The sequence below is a fragment of the Eubalaena glacialis genome, chromosome 18 (genome assembly GCF_028564815.1).
Source record: "Eubalaena glacialis isolate mEubGla1 chromosome 18, mEubGla1.1.hap2.+ XY, whole genome shotgun sequence".
NCBI lineage: Eukaryota > Metazoa > Chordata > Mammalia > Artiodactyla > Balaenidae > Eubalaena > Eubalaena glacialis.
In genome coordinates, this window is record NC_083733.1 from 65,749,609 (window position 1) to 65,770,346 (window position 20,738).

Sequence of the window (20,738 nt, forward strand, 5' to 3'; positions counted from 1 at the left end):
GTGGCACATATATACAATGGAATATTACTCAGCCATAAAAAGAAATGAAAATGTGTTACTTGGAGTAAGGTGGATGGACCTACAGTCTGTCATACAGAGTGAAGTAAGTCAGAAAGAGAAAAACAAATACCATATGCTAACACATATATATGGAATCTAAAAAAAAAAAAAGGTTCTGAAGAATCTAGGGGCAGGATAGGAATAAAGACGCAGACGTAGAGAATACTTGAGGACATGGGGAGGGGGAAGGGTAAGATGGGATGGAGTGAGAGAGTGACATTGACATATGTATACTAGCAAATGTAAAATAGGTAGCTAGTGGGAAGAAGCTGCATAGCACAGAGAGATGAGCTCTGTGCTTTGTGACCACCTAGAGGGGTGGGATGGGGGGGGTGGCGCAGGAGGGAGGGGATGTGGGGATATGTGTATGTGTAGAGCTGATTTGCTTTTTTGTGCAGCAGAAACTAACACAACATTGTAAAGCTATTATACTCCAATAAAGATGTTTTAAAAAAAAGAATTGCACCTGGATAAAATTAATATAGAAAAATATTACTATCCTCGGTAGCTTTGGGTGGAATTCTGAGGGGGACCTCTCACAAGACTCTGAGCCACCATGTGATTGCTCTATCCTGTGCATATGCACCAGGCAAAAACGCGACCATGCCTATGCCAGGAGGAGCTCCACCCCTAGGAATGAGGCCCACAGAAGTTCACGCCCCAAATCTTCACACTCTCAGAGGTCTCAGGTGTGCTGTGTGTGATATCTCTGGCTCAACACTACTGAAAACTGGTCTGGGGGGAACAACATCAGCACCAACAAAAAACTTGTTAAAGATGCCATTTCATTGGTCCCATCACAATCGTGCAGAATCATAACTTCTTAAGAGTGGGGCCTGATCCCAAGGGGATTGTGTACACTTGAAAACTTGAGAAGAAATGTTTAGCTAAGGGGTCCCCATCTGGTGTCCCATAAGGATCACATGACCAGTATTAAGAAGTAACATCACCTGTGCCCTCCCCACAGAGTCTGTCAATTGATCCTGTGAGAGCATCAGTGTTGTTTTAATTAAGTGCTCCAGGTGATTCTAAGGTGAGGTCAGGGTTAACCCGTGGACTCCTGGGTATATTTGTGAGAGGTGAGGTCAGACTTTGATCCAAGGGGAGGCAATAGGGTGTGTTTTACCTGGCTTTAGAAGGGGCATGTCAGTTCGGCTCATACTCAAAGCTGTAGCAGAATTTTGAGATGTTTGTGTGAGGGTAGGTCATGTGAAGACAGAAAGAAAAAATCACAGTTTGGTCTTCATGTACGAGCTCATTGTTACTCAATCTCTCATGAGACAAAGTGCAGGAGAGGTTGGCCTTTTCAGCATTTCAAGGTCCTTCTGCCTGTGGGTGTGTTGTGCGCAGGTTAAAAAACTGTGTTGATGTCTTTTGAGGTATATTTGCATGATGCAGATGTGAGTTTGGAACATAATATCCCCAGAGAAGACCCAGAGCAGGAGGAAGAAGAGGAGAAAATGGCAGCTTCTCAGGTAAACGTCCTACCCCCGGGTCAGAGGCTGTCTGCTTTTCCTCCTGAAATGCCATGGCCTGAGAACCTGCAAACCTTTAATTCTCTACTTTTGATTTTTCTGCCTAGCGAGTTTGTTTTCAACTACTTCTTTTTTCTTTCTTTTTTTCTTATAATAGTCAAGACCAGCTTTTTAGACTACTTCTCTCTTTTGTCCCAGAGGCTTTTCTCCATTGTCTGCATCCAGGCTCCCTATAGAGCATGATGAATTCTCAACATGAATTAATGACTTTCAGCTGTTGAAGATATTCCCTTTGTGAGAGATCAACAGCGGAAGATATCAGTATCCAAGATTCCCATTGGGATGTGGTTTAGTGTTGAGATCTTAGGGAAGTAGGGGGAAATGCAGTGCTTAGTTTACATCTGGATGCAACTTCAGCTGTTTAGAACAGGATTAAGAAAGTGCACTTATAAATAGAATGAACTCAGCATTTCAGAATTCCTCAGAAAGTTTTGGGGAAAAAAAAAAAACCAAAAAGTAGAAGACACTTTTCTCTATATTGGTAAGAAAGACTCACTATTTAAATGTACTATTAGGATACAGAACATGGGAGGTATATAGAATTGAAATTGGCCTAAAACTCACTTTTCTTGATAGATTCAGATTATGATTTCCTTATATTTGCCAAAAATACCCAGGCAGTGATAATGTGCCCTTCTGTGTACTTCAGTCATCTGTTATCCATTTACCCCATTACACCTGATGTTCACTTGTTCAGGCGCTTTCCGTGAGATTCCTTTACTATGAAGTTCATATTTTTTCCCCTTGTCTTTAATAAGGGACTTGGAAAGGTTTAGTGAGGGATTTGCATAAACCATCACAGTTAGTGTAGAAACTCCATATCTTCTTAGTTTCTCTTTGCTTTGGAGAATGAACACTCACATGTGTTTAGTAGAGATACTGGGTTTTGGGAGTGGAGGTTTTCATCTCTCAAGCCCAGGTCTGATAGTTTCCATTATACTCCACGCTTATATCACAGATGTAGTCTTCTTATCACATCTTTGTATTTTCCAAAACATTACAAGAATCCTATTACTAATGTATGTTCAACTGTGTTAAATTTCTAAACTATAGCTCAACACAAATGATACAGATTTTCAAGAAATAAAAGACTCAGAACCAAGAGCTCTAATTTATTTTATATTGTTGTGTGGGTTTGCACCCTAGTGTATTTAAAAAAATACAGAGTATCATCCACAAATAGGTTTCTAAGATTTAACCAGTTGAAAATTATCTTGATTTTATTGACACGGATACTTTCTATCACTTTTAATAGGTATGTAGTTCCCATTTTAGTGTATGCCTGTGTGCATGAAAATGTTAACATTATTTGATCCAGTTTTTCTTGTTTTTGTATTCTTCCCAGTTACCTAAACTGCTATAAACATTCATTAGAGTTGTCTCTGTGTATTTGTCTGTGTTCGCTTTAGATAAATTCTAGTCCAGATAAACTGAAGTAAAACTCAAGCTCTACAATTTACTGAATGTTTGACAAGATATTCTCAAAAAGGTGGAACAGCAATATTATTGGTCTTAAATTATTTATGCAGCTCATTGAAAACTATGTAAAAAACTGTTAGAACCCTAACCCTAACCCTCGAAGGATATATAGTATATTCTTAAAAGTCAAAAGGATTGTTTTTGTTATGCTTACTATTCTATTAGACATGTGAAATCCATGAAACACTTAAAGTTGAACATGAACTATGAATCCTGAACTTGCTGTTCTTCCTTTGTGCTTTTCACAATGGTCATTCATGGACCACAGATCTTGGCATTACTAATTAAAACTGAGTTTGTTTCTGGTAGCATCTTTAGGATTCTCTATGTATAGTATCATGTCATCTGCAAACAGTGACAGTTTTACTTCTTCTTTTCTGATTTGGATTCCTTTTATTTCTTTTTCTTCTCTGATTGCTGTGGCTAAAACTTTCAAAACTATGTTGAATAATAGTGGTGAGAGTGGGCAACCTTGTCTTGTTCCTGATCTTAGTGGAAACGGTTTAGGACAGGAATAAAGATGCAGACATAGAGAATGGACTTGAGGACATGGGGAGGGAGAAGGGTAAGCTGGGATGAAGTGAGAGAGTGGCATTGACATATATACACTACCAAATGTAAAATAGATAGCTAGTGGGAAGCAGCCGCATAGCACAGGGAGATGAGCTTGGTGCTTTGTGACCACCTAGAGGGGTGGGATAGGGAGGGTGGGAGGGAGATGCAAGAGGAAGGGGATATGGGAATATATGTACAAGTATAGCTGATTCACTTTGTTATACAGCAGAAACTAACACAACATTGTAAAGCAATTGTATTCCAATAAAGATGTTAAAAAAATATTTTTAAAAAAGTTTAAAAAAAATGAGCTTGCTAAAATGTGGAATTCTGGCCCCACCCCAGAACTCTTGAATCAGAATCTGCTTTTTAAAAATATCCCTCCTTTGCTTGATAGACAATTTATCCTGTGTAACACAAGTACAACACTCAAAAAGGCAAATGCCTTGTTGATGCCATCATTTTATAATTTCTCTTCCAGATAAGAAGAATCTCTACAGTGGTTTTGTGGATCATATGTTATCCTCTTTTCTTGGGGTTAGAAATACGGTAGAGAATATTACTGTGTGAAATATTATATTATTGTGTAATAACAGACACTCTCCTAAATCAAAACCAGTTCTCTTGCTGTTTTCATCTTGGACCACATTATGAAGTCTTCCCATGGCCACATGGCATATGTACTTTTCATTTCAGGGACTGTTGACATTCCAGGATGTGGCCATAGATTTCCCTCCAGAGGAATGGGAATGCCTGGACCTGGCTCAACGGGAATTGTACAGGGCTGTGATGTTAGAGAACTACAGGAACCTGGCCTCCTTGGGTGAGGATAACTTCCTTCTGGAATTCCTTTTCCACCCACAGGGTTTTGGTTCCTTCATTTGTAGAATTTCTCCTGGAATCTTCTGTTCCTACAGTAGAGTTCAGATCCCTGCTTTCTAGGAAAAAATGGAAATTTCCGACTTTAGAAAGAAAGTCTTCATGATGATTCACCATGATTCTAACCTTCCTCTTTCTTGAGGTAATCTGCCTTCTTCTCTCTAGATTAGTGGTAATTCTATAAATTCGGTGGTATAAAAGAGTGCTGCTCTCATCTTAAAATCAGATTTCCACTGCCTACTTTTCACTTAGTAGTATTTGACCAGACTCTCAGGATCTGAGTTTTATGTATTTGTTAGTATCGTAAAGGTGCTTTCAATAAAGTATTTGGGGAAATCATTTTCCAGACTATATTAATATTCTACAATGCCTTCTCTTCTCACCTGAACACATACTGGATTGCAAACTGATGAATTTCCATCAAACCATATATTCCTTTTTCTTATGAACAGATCTTGTTGTCTCTAAGCCATACCTGGTCACCTTTTTGGAGCAAATGAAAGATCCCTGGGATATAAAGAACATGGAGACAACAGCCATACACCCAGGTAAGTGTGAATGGACGGAGCACGTGACACAGGTGAGAGGTCCAAAAATCATGGAGGAAGTCAAAGTTGGTCATATGGTTTGGGAGGATCTGCTTCAGTGGAAGTGATTTTTGAGAAGCTTGGGTTTATTTCTGTTGCTTTCATAGAAGGACATCTCCTGCCCCATTCTTTTTTTTTTTTTTAAACATCTTTATCGAAGTATAATTGCTTTACAATGGTGTGTTAGTTTCTGCTTTATAACAAAGTGAATCAGTTATACATATACATATGTTCGCATATCTCTTCCCTCTTGCATCTCCCTCCCTCCCACCCTCCCTATCCCACCCCTCTAGGTGGTCACAAAACACCGAGCTGATCTCCCTGTGCTATGCGGCTGCTTCCCACTAGCTATCTATTTTACATTTGGTAGTGTATATATGTCCATGACACTCTCTCACCCTGTCACATCTCACCCCTCCCCCTCCCCATATCCTCAAGTCCATTCTCTAGTAGGTCTGTGTCTTTATTCCCGTCTTGCCACTAGGTTCTTCATGACCTTTTTTTTTTCCTTAGATTCCATATATATGTGTTAGCATACTGTATTTGTTTTTCTCTTTCTGACTTACTTCACTCTGTATGACAGACTCTAACTCCATCCACCTCATTACAAATACCTCCATTTCATTTCTTTTTATGGCTGAGTAATATTCCATTGTATATATGTGCCACATCTTCTTTATCCATTCATCCAATGATGGACACTTAGGTTGCTTTCATGTCCTGGCTATTGTAAATAGAGCTGCAATGAACATTTTGGTACATGACTCTTTTTGAATTATGGTTTTCTCAGGGTATATGCCCAGTAGTGGGATTGCTGGGTCGTATGGTAGTTCTATTTTTAGTTTTTTAAGGAACCTCCATACTGTTCTCCATAGTGGCTGTATCAATTTACACTCCCACCAACAGTGCAAGAGTGTTCCCTTTTCTCCACACCCTCTCCAGCATTTATTGTTTCTAGATTTTTTGATGATGGCCATTCTGACCGGTGTGAGATGATACCTCATTGTAGTTTTGATTTGCATTTCTCTAATGATTAATGATGTTGAGCATTCTTTCATGTGTCTGTTGGCAATCTGTATATCTTCTTTGGAGAAATGTCTATTTAGGTCTTCTGCCCATTTTTGGATTGGGTTGTTTGTTTTTTTGTTATTGAGCTGCATGAGCTGCTTGTAAATCTTGGAAATTAATCCTTTGTCAGTTGCTTTGTTTGCAAATATTTTCTCCCATTCTGAGGGTTGTCTTTTGGTCTTGTTTATGGTTTCCTTTGCTGTGCAAAAGCTTTTAAGTTTCATTAGGTCCCATTTGTTTATTTGTGTTTTTATTTCCATTTCTCTAGGAGCTGGGTCAAAAAGGATCTTGCTGTGATTTATGTCATAGAGTGTTCTGCCTATGTTTTCCTCTAAGAGTTTGATAGTGTCTGGCCTTACACTTAGGTCTTTAATCCATTTTGAGTTTATTTTTGTGTATGGTGTCAGGGAGTGTTCTAATTTCATACTTTTACATGTACCTGTCCAATTTTCCCAGCACCACTTATTGAAGAGGCTGTCTTTTCTCCACTGTATATGCTTGCCTCCTTTATCAAAGATAAGGTGACCATATGTGCGTGGGTTTATCTCTGGGCTTTCTATCCTGTTCCATTGATCTATATTTCTGTTTTTGTGCCAGTACCAAACTGTCTTGATTACTGTAGCTTTGTAATATAGTCTGAAGTCAGGGAGCCTGATTCCTCCAGCTCCATTTTTCGTTCTCAAGATTGCTTTGGCTATTCGGGGTCTTTTGTGTTTCCATACAAATTGTGAAATTTTTTGTTCTAGTTCTGTGAAAAATGCCATTGGTAGTTTGATAGGGATTGCATTGAATCTGTAGATTGCTTTGGGTAGTAGAGCCATTTTCACAATGTTGATTCTTCCAATCCAAGAACATGGTATATCTCTCCATCTATTTGTATCATCTTTAATTTCTTTCATCAGTGTCCTATAATTTTCTGCATACAGGTCTTTTGTCTCCTTAGGTAGGTTTATTCCTAGATATTTTATTCTTTTTGTTGCAATGGTAAATGGGAGTGTTTTCTTAATTTCACTTTCAGATTTTTCATCATTAGTGTATAGGAATGCAAGAGATTTCTGTGCATTAATTTTGTATCCTGCTACTTTACCAAATTCATTGATTAGCTCTAGTAGTTTTCTGGTAGCAGCTTTAGGATTATCTATGTATAGTATCATGTCATCTGCAAACAGTGACAGCTTTACTTCTTCTTTTCCGATTTGCATTCCTTTTATTTCTTTTTCGTCTCTGATTGCTGTGGCTAACACTTCCAAAACTATGTTGAATAATAGTGGTGAGAGTGGGCAACCTTGTCTTGTTCCTGATCTTAGTGGAAATGGTTTCAGTTTTTCACCATTGAGGACAATGTTGGCTGTGGGTTTGTCATATATGGCCTTTATTATGTTGAGGAAAGTTCCCTCTATGCCTACTTTCTGCAGGGCTTTTATCATAAATGTGTGTTGAATTTTGTCAAAAGCTTTCTCTGCATCTATTGAGATGATCATATGGTTTTTCTCCTTCAATTTGTTAATATGATGTATCACGTTGATTGATTTGCGTATATTGAAGAATCCTTGCATTCCTGGAATAAACCCCACTTGATCATGGTGTATGATCCTTTTAATGTGCTGTTGGATTCTGTTTGCTAGTATTTTGTTGAGGATTTTTGCATCTATGTTCATCAGTGATATTGGCCTGTAGTTTTCTTTCTTTGTGACATCTTTGTCTGGTTTTGGTATCAGGGTGATGGTGGCCTCGTAGAATGAGTTTGGGAGTGTTCCTCCCTCTGCAATATTTTGGAAGAGTTTGAGAAGGATAGGTGTTAGCTCTTCTCTAAATGTTTGATAGAATTTGCCTGTGAAGCCATCTGGTCCTGGGCTTTTGTTTGTTGGAAGATTTTTAATCACAGTCTCAATTTCAGTGCTTGTGATTGGTCTGTTCATATTTTCTATTTCTTCCTGGTTCAGTCTCGGCAGGTTGTGCATTTCTAAGAATCTGTCCATTTCTTCCAGGTTGTCCATTTTATTGGCATAGAGTTGCTTGTAGTAATCTGTCATGGTCGTTTGTATTTCTGCAGTGTCAGTGGTTACTTCTCCTTTTTCATTTCTAAATCTATTGATTTGAGTCTTCTCCCTTTTTCTCTTGATGAGTCTGGCTAATGGTTTATCAATTTTGTTTATCTTCTCAAAGAACCAGCTTTTAGTTTCATTGATTTTTGCTATTGTTTCCTTCATTTCTTTTTCATTTATTTCTGATCTGATCTTTATGATTTCTTTCCTTCTGCTAGCTTTGGGGTTTTTTTTTTCTTCTTTCTCTAATTGCTTTAGGTGCAAGGTTAGGTTGTTTATTCGAGATGTTTCCTGTTTCTTGAGGTAGGCTTGTATTGCTATAAACTTCCCTCTTAGCACTGTTTTTGCTGCATCCCATAGGTTTTGGGTCGTCATGTCTCCATTGTCATTTGTTTCTAGGTATTTTTTGATTTCCCCTTTGATTTCTTCAGTGATCACTTTGTTATTAAGTAGTGTATTGTGTAGCCTCCATGTGTTTGTATTTTTCACAGATCTTTTCTTGTAATTGATATCTAGTCTCATAGCGTTGTGGTCGGAAAAGATACTTGATACGATTTCAATTTTCTTAAATTTACCAAGGCTTCATTTGTGACCCAAGATATGATCTATCCTGGAGAATGTTCCATGAGCACTTGAGAAAAATGTGTATTCTGTTGTTTTTGGTTGGAATGTCCTATAAATATCAATTAAGTCCGTCTTGTTTAATGTATCATTTAAAGCTTGTGTTTCCTTATTTATTTTCATTTTGGATGATCTGTCCATTGGTGAAAGTGGGGTCTTAAAGTCCCCTACTATGATTGTGTTGCTGTCGATTTCCCCTTTTATGGCTGTTAGTATTTGCTTTATGTATTGAGGTGCTCCTATGTTGGGTGCATAAATATTTACAATTGTTATACCTTGGATCGATCCCTTGATCATTATATAGTGTCCTTCTTTGTCTCTTGTAATAGTCTTTATTTTAAAGTCTATTTTGTCTGATATGAGAATTGCTACTCCAGCTTTCTTTTGATTTCCATTTGCATGGAATATCTTTTTCCATCCCCTCACTTTCAGTCTGTATGTGTCTCTAGGTCTGAAGTGGGTCTCTTGTAGACAGCATATATATGGGTCTTGTTTTTGTATCCATTCAGCCAGTCTGTGTCTTTTGGTGGGAGCATTTAATCCATTTACATTTAAGGTAATTATCGATATGTATGTTCCTATTCCCATTTTCTTAAATGTTTTGGGTTTGTTATTGTAGGTGTTTTCCTTCTCTTGTGTTTCTTGCCTAGAGAAGTTCCTTTAGCATTTGTTGTAAAGCTGGTTTGGTGGTGCTGAACTCTCTCAGCTTTTGCTTGTCTGTAAAAGTTTTAATTTCTCCATCCAATCTGAATGAGATCCTTGCTGGGTAGAGTAATCTTGCTTGTAGGTTTTTCTCCTTCATCACTTTAAGTATATCCTGCCACTCCCTTCTGGCTTGCAGAGTTTCTGCTGAAAGATCAGCTGTTAACCTGATGGGGATTCCCTTGTGTGTTATTTGTTGCTTTTCCCTTGCTGCTTTTAATATTTTTTCTTTGTATTTAATTTTTGACAGTTTGATTAAGATGTGTCTTGGTGTGTTTCTCCTTGGATTTATCCTGTATGGGACTCTCTGTGCTTCCAGGACTTGATTAACTATTTCCTTTCCCATATTAGGGAAGTTTTCAACTATAATCTCTTCAAATATTTTCTCAGTCCCTTTCTTTTTCTCTTCTTCTTCTGGGACCCCTATAATTCGAATGTTGGTGCGTTTAATGTTGTCCCAGAGGTCTCTGAGACTGTCCTCAGTTCTTTTCATTCTTTTTTCTTTATTCTGCTCTGCAGTAGTTATTTCCACTATTTTATCTTCCAGGTCACTTATCCGTTCTTCTGCCTCAGTTATTCTGCTATTGATCCCATCTAGAGTATTTTTCATTTCATTTATTGTGTTTTTCATCGTTGCTTGGTTCCTCTTTAGTTCTTCTACATCCTTGTTAAATGTTTCTTGCATTTTGTCTAGTCTATTTCCAAGATTTTGGATCATCCTTACTATCATTATTCTGAATTCTTTTTCAGGTTGACTACCTATTTCCTCTTCATTTGTTAGGTCTGGTGTGTTTTGACCCTGCTCCTTCATCTGCTGTGTGTTTTTCTGTCTTCTCATTTTGCTTATCTTACTGTGTTTGGGGTCTCCTTTTCACAGGCTGCAGGTTCGTAGTTCCCGTTGTTTTTGGTATCTGTCCCCAGTGGCTAAGGTTGGTTCAGTGGGTTGTGTAGGCTTCCTGGTGGAGGGAACTAGTGCCTGTGTTCTGGTGGGTGAGGCTGGATCTTGTCTTTCTGGTGGTGTGTTTTGGGGTGTCTGTGACCTTATTATGATTTTAGGCAGCCTCTCTGCTAATGGATGGGGCTGTGTTCCTGTCTTGCTAGTTGTTTGGCATAGGGTGTCCAGCACTGTAGCTTGCTGGTCGTTGAGTGAAGCTGGGTCTTGATGTTGAGATGGAGATCTCTGAAAGATTTTTGCCATTTGGTATTACGTGGAGCTGGGAGGTCTCTTGTGGACCAGTGTCCTGAAGTTGGCTCTCCCACCTCAGAGGCACAGCCCTGATGCCTGGCTGGAGCACCAAGAGCCTTTCATCCACACGGCTCAGAGTAAAAGGGAGAAAAAATAGAAAGAAAGAAAGAAAGAGGATAAAATAAAATGAAATAAAATAAAGCTATTATAAAGCAAAGCTATACAGACAAAATCTCACCCAGAAGCATACACATATATACTCACAAAAAAAGGAAAAGGGGAAAAATTAATATATCCTGCTCCCAAAGTCCACCTCCTGAATTTGGGATGATTCGTTGTCTATTCAGGTATTCAACAGACGCAGGCACATCAAGTTGTTTGTGGAGCTTTAATCCGCTGCTTCTGAGGCTGCTGGGAGAGATTTCCCTTTCTCTTCTTTGTTCGCACAGCTCCCGGGGTTCAGCTTTGGATTTGGACCCGCCTCTGCGTGTAGGTCACCTGAGGGCGTCTGTTCTTCGCTCACACAGGACGGGGTTAAAGGAGCAGCTGCTTCGGGGGCTCTGGCTTACTCAGGCCGGGGGGAGGGAGCGGTACGGAGGAGGTGGGGCGAGCCTGCGGCGGCAGAAGCCGGCGTGACGTTGCAGCAGCCCGAGGCGCGCCGTGCGTTCTCCCGGGGAAGTTGTCCCCGGATCACGGGAGCCTGGCCGTGGCGGGCTGCACCGGCTCCCGGGAGGGGCGGTGTGGAGAGTGACCTGTGCTCGCACACAGGCTTCTTGGTGGCGGCAGCAGCAGCCTTAGTGTCCCATGCCCGTCTCTGGGGTCCGCGCTGATAGCCGCGGCTCGCGCCCGTCTCTGGAGTTCGTTTAGGCGGCGCTCCGAATCCCCTCTCCTTGCGCGCCGCGAAACAAAGAGGCAAGAAAAAGTCTCTTGCCTCTTCGGCAGCTGCAGACTTTTTCCCGGACTCCCTCCCGGCTGGCTGTGGTGCACTAGCCCCTTCAGGCTGCGTTCACGCCGCCAACCCCAGTCCTCTCCCTGCGATCTGACCGAAGCCCGAGCCTCAGCTCCCAGCCCCGCCCGCCCCGGCGGGTGAGCGGACAAGCCTCTCGGGCTGGTGAGTGCTGCTCGACGCCGAGCCTCTGTGCGGGAATCTCTCCGCTTTGCCCTCCGCACCCCTGTGGCTGCGCTCTCCTCCGTGGCTCCGAATCTCCCCGCCTCTGCCACCCGCAGTCTCCGCCCGCGAAAGGGCTTCCTAGTGTGTGGACACCTTTCCTCCTTCACGGCTCCCTCCCACTGGTGCAGGTCCCGTCCCTATTCTTTTGTCTCTGTTATTTCTTTTTTCTTTTGCCCTACCCAAGTACGTGGGGAGTTTCTTGCCTTTTGGGAGGTCTGACGTCTTCTGCCAGCGTTCAGTGGGTGTTCTGTAGGAGCAGTTCCACGTGCAGATGTATTTCTAATGTGTCTGTGGGAAGGAAGGTGATCTCCGCGTCTTACTCTTCCGCCATCTTGCCCTCCTCCCCTAGATTTATTTCTGTTGCTGTCATAGAGAGACATCTCCTGCCCCAATCTTAGGCTCTTAAATCCTCCATGTATTCTTCTTCAGCCCCAGTGATTATCCCTCACATTCACAGTGAGAGCCAAAATCCTCCTCTTGTCCTGTGATGACCCTCATGATCTGACTGCTCTTCTGTTGCTATGGGGGTTCTAGGGAAAACTGTTTACATTTCTGAGTAACTCTATGTTAAGCCCTTTTTAAAGTTCTGTTTCTGCCTCAAGTCAGAAATGTGTGAGGAGAGTCATGGAGATATTGGGATTAGGTGACAAAATTCTTGGAATACCCAATCCAATGGAAACTTCAAACATGACCCTACAAAGTTCAGACTCAGTAATTTCATCAGCGCATTAAGCATCTCCCCAGAATTATAAAATGTAATCCTCCATGTTACTTCCAATGAACTAACATGAGACATTTTTACTTTCTATGAACTAACATGAGACGTTTTCAGTGTACTTGCCCAATCCATCAATGGTAGAATAACTTAATATGTTTATTTCATAGACGTCTTGAATATGTTCATTCCATAGCAGCGCTTGGAACATTGACTACCATATTTTAAAGTCCCAATTGTTGTTTAATTTCCTAATAACTGTAATTTTATAAGTTTGCCTTATTTAATATGGAGCTTATGGTTGCTGTGTCCTGTATTTTTTCACTTTCTCATTGGTTCTGTGTCAAAATCATACATGATTTTAGATTCAAAAGATCTAGTATAACATGCTCAGATGAAAATATCTGTGGTAAGAAGTGCCTTAGATAATTAGAGGGCACCCTGTATTTGTGAAAATGTTTGGTTCATTTCTTCAACCAAAAAGTAGTCAGTTTATTCATTTATTTTCCTCAGTGTGTATCTGAATCATGGTATAATGTAATCACAACTATTATTTTATATATCAGTGATTCTCTGCATATTTTACAACTTTCATGTTCTTTTATTTATAATAAGGTTTTATTTTTCTTCTAAAGTATGGGTTACAGCCTTGACAATTTGTGTATGTATAGCAGTAATATATTAATAACATGACAAATTTCTCTACTGTGATTTAAATAATTCATTCAAATTTTCCATTAGAGATTTTTAAGTGATTCATTGTAATGCATTTTCTGTGAAATTCTCCTGCCTTGCAACACATGCCAGTGATTCAAAATGGTTGCTTTATGCGTGCATAAACCATTTCAAAATTATAGTATTTAGAAGGATTATATTTTAATAGTATATACACGTTTTTTCAGAAATTGGGAGAGAGTAAAATTTTCTCTTGTTCTTGTTTAGCAATTCCATAACAATTTGCTTTATTTTTTTTAATGATAGGTTCTCCCAAATTAGTTAATTGTATTTTTGTCTTTACCTATATTTCATGAATGTACATGGCAATTTTCAACTCAGTACACTTAAGACAGTGTGGTGTTGCATTCAAATTTGAATGTCCCATATGTCTACTGCCAATAAAATTATGCATGTCTTTGTCTTTTAATTATTACCCCTACTGTGTTTGTGGCTTACCTACTTTATTTCTCTTCTTAGTTAATGATCAATGTTTGTTTTATTCTGTCTTGGTGAGTAGTTATAGAAATAGTTTTAATTTCACATCTATTTATTGATGAATTTATATTATTGTTGTGTGAGGGAAATTCTATTTTTAATTTTTTGAGAAACCTCCATATTGTGTTTTATAGCGATTGTGACATTTTCTATTTCTTTTAACAGTGCATAAGGATTCCAATTTCTCCACATCCTTGCTTATGTATATATACATATATATATACAGATATATATGTATATATATATATGCAAGTTGGGTGTAAGGTGACACCTCATTGTGGTTTTCTTTTTTATTTCTCAAATGATTACTGATTTTTAGTATCTTTCACATTTCTGTCGTCCATAAGTGTATCTTATTTGGATTAATGTCTATTTAATCCTTTGCCCATACATTATGTTATTTGTTTTATAATGTGGCTAGGAGTTGCAACATAAACCTAATGTTTTATGTTGTAGGAGTTTTTTATGTATTCTGGATTGTAGCTCCATATGAGTTACATGCTTTGCAAAATTTTTCTCTTATTCCACAGGACGCCTTTTCACCCCATTGACTGTTTCCTCTAACGGGCATGAGTTTTTACATGTAATGTAATCCCATTTGCTTTTCTTTAAAAATATTTATATATTTATTTATGTATTTATTTAATTTTTGGGTTTGTCGGGTCTTAGTTGCGGCACATGGGATCTTTGCTGGGGCATGCAGGATCCTCCCCTGCAGCGCATGGGCTTCTCTCTAGTTGTGGTGCACAGGCTCCAGAGCACATGGGCTCTGTAGTTGTGGCCTACGTGCTCAGTAGTTGCAGTGTGCAGGCTCAGTCACCCCGTGGCACGTGGGATCTTAGTTCCCCAACCAGGGATTGAAACCATGTTCCCTGCATTGGAAGACAGATTCGTAACCACTGGACCGCCAGGGAATTCCCTGACTGTATTTGCTTTTGTTGCCTGAGTTTTTGGTTTCATATACAAGAAATCTTTGCCAAAGCAAATGTCTTAGGACATTTCCCCCCTGTTTTCTTCTAAGAGATACTTAGATACAGGTTTATGTTTAAATCTTCAATCCCTTTTTTTAAAAATTAATTTATTTAATTAATTTATTTATTTATTTTTGGCTGTGTTGGGTCTGTTGATGCGCACTGGCTTTCTTTAGTTGTGGCGAGCGGGGGCCACTCTTGATTGCGGTGTGTGGGCTTCTCATTGTGGTGACTTCTCTTGTTGTGGAGCACGGGCTCTAGGCGCGTGGGCTTCATTAGTTGTGGCACGCAGGCTCAGTAGTTGTGGCGCATGGGCATAGTTGCTCCGCGGCATGTGGGATCATCCTGGACCAGGGCTCGAACCCGTGTTCCCTGCATTGGCAGGTGGATTCTTAACCACTGCGCCACCAGGGAAGCCCCTTCAATCCCTTTTGAGATAGTATTTGTAAGTGGTGTTAGGTAAGAGTTCAGCTTCATTCTTTTACATGTGAACATCCAACTTTCCCAGTGCCATTTGTTTAAGAGACTATCCTTTTCCCATTGGGTGGTATAAGCACTCTTGTTGAGGATTATTTGACCATGACCTTGAGACCTTATATTTGTGCTCTCTTTGTTGTTCCATTATTCTTTTTCTGTCTACATGTTTGTACTACCCTTTTTGATATCTATAGCGTTGTAAAATGCTATAGTTCTATGTTTTAAAAATCAGGAAGTGTCATGCCTCCAACTTCACACTTTCTTTACTAGAATGTTTTGGACAGTTAGCGTTTTGTGATATTCCACATACATTTTAGAATGATCTTTTCTATTTCTGTCAAAATTTTGATTGGGATTTTGATAGAGATTGCTTTGCATCTATAGATCACCTTGGGTACTATTGACAACTTAATGATATTAAGTATTCCAGTTCAGGAACATGGAATGTGTTTTTGTTTATTTATATACTCTCTATTTGCCTCCAGCAATCTTTTATAATTTTTATCATACAAGTCTTTCACCTCCTTCATTAAGTTAACTCCTAAGTATTTTATTCTCTTTGATGCTACAGAATATAAATGTACATATATTCTTTTTTTTTAACATCTTTATTGGAGTATAATTGCTTTACAATGGTGTGTTAGTTTCTGCTGTATAACAAAGTGAACCAGCAATATGTATACATATATCCACATATCCCCTCCCTCTTGCGTCTCCCTACTACCCTCCCTATCCCACCCCTCTAGGTGGTCACAAAGCACTGAGCTGATCTCCCTGTGCTATGTGACTGCTTCCCACTAGCTATCTATTTTACATTTGGTAGTATATATAAGTCCATGCCACTCTCTCACTGTACATATATTCTTAATATCTTTCTTGATTTTTTTCTGTTTATAGAAACACAACTAATTTTTATGTTTGATTTTATATTTTGAATTCTGCTAAATTTGTTTATGAGTTCTGTATTTGTTTATTCATGAGGATTCTTTAGGGTTTTCTATGTAAGATTTTATCATCTGTGAACAGAGATCAGTTTACTTCCTCCTTTCTGAATTGGATTCCCCCCTTTTTTTATTGGTCTGATAGTTTTATCTAGGCAATACAGTACTATGTTGAATTAAAGTCATGAAAGTGTACATTCTTGACGTTATTGATTGCAAAGGAAAGGCTTTCAGTATTCCACTATGGAGTATATTGATAACTCTGGGCTTTTTGTATACGTTTATTACATTTATGTAGGTTCCATTGATTCCTAGAATGAGTGTTTTCATGATGAAAGGGTACTGAATATTGTCAATTTATTTCTCTGCATCATTTGATATGATTATATGGTATAAACTTCATTCTGTGTATGTGGTCTTTTTAATATTTCTATTTGTTGAAACACCCTTGAATACTACAAATAATTCTGAATTTTTCATGGCATATATATATATATTTTTAAAAATATTTATTTATTTGGCTGTGCCGGGTCTTAGTTGTGGCACACCAGATCTTCGATCTTCATTGCGGCATGTGGGATCTTTTAGTTGCGGGGTGCGGGATCTTTTAGTTGCGACATGCAGGATTTTTAGTTGCGGCATGTGAACTCTTAGTTGTGGCATGTGGGATCTAGTTCCCTGACCAGGGATTGAACCCGGACCCCCTGCACTGGGAGCGCAGAGTCTTAGCCACTGGACCACCAGGGAAGTCCCCATGGTGTATAATTATATTAATGTCCTTTATAATGTAGCTTGATAGTATTTTATTGAAGGCTCTGTAGCTGTATTCATCACAGATATTGGTTGTAGGTTTGTTTTTTTTTTAATAATTTGGACTGTCTTTGTTTGGCTTTGATATGTGGTAACCCTGGACTCACAGAAACTGTTTTGATAATTCCTCTGTACACTTTGAGGAGAATTGGTGTTACTTTTTCTTGAAATGTTGCTGGAATCATCCAGATAATTCATCTGCTCTAGGGATTCTTAAAATTACTTTTTTCGTCTATTTAATAGTTGTACTTTTGTTGTGGTTTTTTAAAATCCCTTCATGATAAAGTCTGAGTAGGTTGTATCTTTCTAGAAATTCAATCTCTTTTTTTCAAAATGTCCAATTTGTTGGTGTAATATTGTTCATAGCAGTGTCTTGTAATTACTTTCAGTTTTATGGTATTATTTATAATGTCTCTTTTTACTTCTGATTTTACTTGTGTCTTCTCTCTTATATTCTTCATCTAGCTAAGGGTTTGTCAAGTTTATTTGAAATTGTAAAGTATATTCACTCAAAGTAGTAAGTGGGATAATTTGCTATTTGATATCTTTCAGCCATACTTCTCATGACACTCAGGGTTTGTTGCCAAAGAAACCATGCATAGAAGATTTATTCCAAAAAGTGCTGCCAGGAAAATATGAAAGCTGTCACCTTGGAAATTTATATTTAATAAAAGACTGGGAATGTAAGGGAGCATGTGAAGTGTTGAAAGGATATTATTATGGACATAAACAAATTTTGACATTTACCCATGTTGAAAACATTACTCTGAAAAGAAATCAAGGATGTAAGTCCAATTGGGGAAAAAATCTATTTTACAATAATATTTGCAGAAAAATACATTTTTGAAAGCAAAGACCCACATTATTTTTTTTTAAAAATCCATATTCTCTGAAAGGAAATTTGAAAAATATGGACAGTCATCTACCCTACGCTGCAAATAATCATTCAGATCATTTTGAATATAGGCTTGGATTAAACATTTATTCAAACATGTGTGAAAACCAGAGGTTTAAAAATGAAGAACGAATATCCCAATATGATCAATCTGAGAGGTCCTTTACCAAGGGTTCATTATTCTTTAACCAACAAACATTTTCTCCCTGTTCTGAACTCTGTAATGTTGATAATAAAGGGAGAGTCTTTATCCAACCATCATCCTTCAGTAGGTATCATAGTAGAGATAATGTGGAACAACATTACATGTGTAATCAAATGAGTGACACCTTAAGCAAAAGCCCTATGTTCAATAATTATGAGAGTTTTTATAATGGAACTGGAGGATATCCATGCATTGAAACTGGGAATACCTTTGACCAAGACTCAAATCTTATGAAACATCAGAGAACTCAATTTTCAGAGAACCATTATATAAGGAATGAATGTAGTAATGTCCTTTGTCAAAGCTCAGGTCTTATTACCCATGAGACTATCCATATCGGAGAGAAGAATTACACATTTAGTGAATGTGGTAGAGTTCTTAACCAGTCTTCAAAACTTACTCAACATCAGGGTAGTCATACTAGAAAAGAACATTACAAGTGTAATAAATGTGGGAAAGTCTTTAATCAATTATTAAATCTAAATAGACATAGGAAAATCCATACTGGAGGGAAACATTACAAATGTAAAGAATGTGGCAAAGCCTTTACCCAATGCTCAGCTCTTACTCAACATCAGAGAATTGATACTGGGGAGAAACCATACAAATGTAAAGTATGTTGTAAAACCTTTACCTGGCACTCAGCATTTACTAAACATCAGAGAATTCATACTGGGGAGAAACCATACACATGTAAAGAATGTGGTAAAGCCTTTACCCATTGCGCAAATCTTACTCAACATCTAAGAATTCATACTGGGGAGAAACCATACAAATGTAGAGAATGTGGCAAAGCCTTTACCCATTGCTCAATTCTTACTCAACACCAGATAATTCATAAGCAGAGAAGTTTTACAAATATGGCAAAACTTTTAACCAGAGCTCTCACCTCCCTCAACATCAGAGAATGCATGCAGGAGAGAGACCCTACAAGTGTAATAAGTGATGAAAGACGTTAGTCATAAATATACACATTTGAAAACACCAAAAAGTTCATACTGGAAAGAAAGTTTAATGACATGAAAGACGTAAGAAAGATTTTAATAAAAAATCAAATGCAAATAAATATCACATAAGTCATAGTAGATAGCATTCAGTCAATAACTGTTTTCTGGTATTAGTCTAAATTAGAACATTATAGAAAATAATCCAAAATTAAAACACTTTGAATAATTATTTGTTAGTATGGATCATCAAGGGAATGGATGATTGCACAGGTATAATTATTAACATTGTGTCCTTATTTATAGTGACATTATTTGAGATTACTTGAAAACAAAAATTAACATAACTCTCAAATTATGACGTGCGATGCTTTTATTTCTAGTGTGTATGTGAACTCATGGTTTTGACTGTTGCTGCCTTTAAAATAGAGAAGCCCTTCTATATTAGGTGTAAATCACTTATATCTACTTTTCCATGGAAGACTAAGAATCCTGAAATATAAAATGTACAATGAAAATCTAAATGGAGATACTGCTTGTCATTGATTTAAAACCATCGTAGATGTGACATTAGATAAATATTCAGGGAGTCATCTTCATATTAAAGTATATGGAGGATCATTCTAAATTTTAAATAGTTGTGCAACTTGCTTTTTATAGATAAAAAACTGCAGTTTTTAAAAGTTTTAGTGTATCATCATAATAGTAATAGATAGAAGTCATGAATATTAGTTGACATGGTTGAAATAAAGACATCTTCACAGATATACAAGAAAAGTATAGGTAACCCTTTAGTAAAAGGTCATAAAATTAATGTCCTTTCATGTTCACTAAATGATTAGTCTCAGTTTTGTAAACCATAGAAATCACAATTCTAAGATCATTATATCAGAAGAACAAGAATGCTTTTGAATTCTTGTAATCTGTATTTTGTTCTAGGATCATACAGTTGATTTTGAAAGGCTTTATTTAGACTATGTGTGAACTTAATAAATGTTAATAAGACTGAATGGTTTTTAATGTGTGAAACTTGTTAATTAATGAAGTGTGACCCCACAACCAACATTAACCTCTCCCACCTTATTTAAAGTTGTAGGTAAAAGACAGTAACAAACTATCTGGTAACACAGCGGGATGACATCTCTAGTAATCCCTTTTCCTCTTGGACTTATATCTCATATAATTTGAGATTACGTTTTCCACAACTTGTTTATTGTATTGCTCCCTCCATTTTGTAACTGCAGGGACATTATGATGGTTATAATGAGGATTATACAGAAGTATCATTGGTAGTTTACCAAACTTAAACCATGGTATTCCTGCTACAGGATAAGTTTTTTAAAAAATTTTTTAACATCTTTATTGGAGTATAATTGCTTTACAATGGTGTGTTAGTTTCTGCTGTATAACAAAGTGAATCAACTATACATAGACATATATCCCAATATCTCCTCCCTCTTGCACCTCCCTCCCACCCTCCCTATCCCATCCCTCTAGGTGGACACAAAGCACCGAGCTGATCTCCCTGTGCTATGTGGCTACTTCCCACTAGCTATCTATTTTACATTTGATAGTGTATATATGTCCATGCCACTCTCTCACTTCATCCCAGCTTCCCCTTCCCCTTCCCCATCTCCTCAAGTCCATTCTCTACATTTGCGTCTTTATTCCCGTCCTGCT

General features: G+C 38.1%; 1 pseudogene; it reads left to right on the forward strand.

The window, feature by feature from the left end:
• Positions 1 to 663: 663 nt before the first annotated feature.
• On the forward strand, positions 664 to 19,060 carry LOC133077767 (zinc finger protein 665-like; annotated as a pseudogene).
• The last annotated feature ends 1,678 nt before the right edge of the window (positions 19,061 to 20,738 follow it).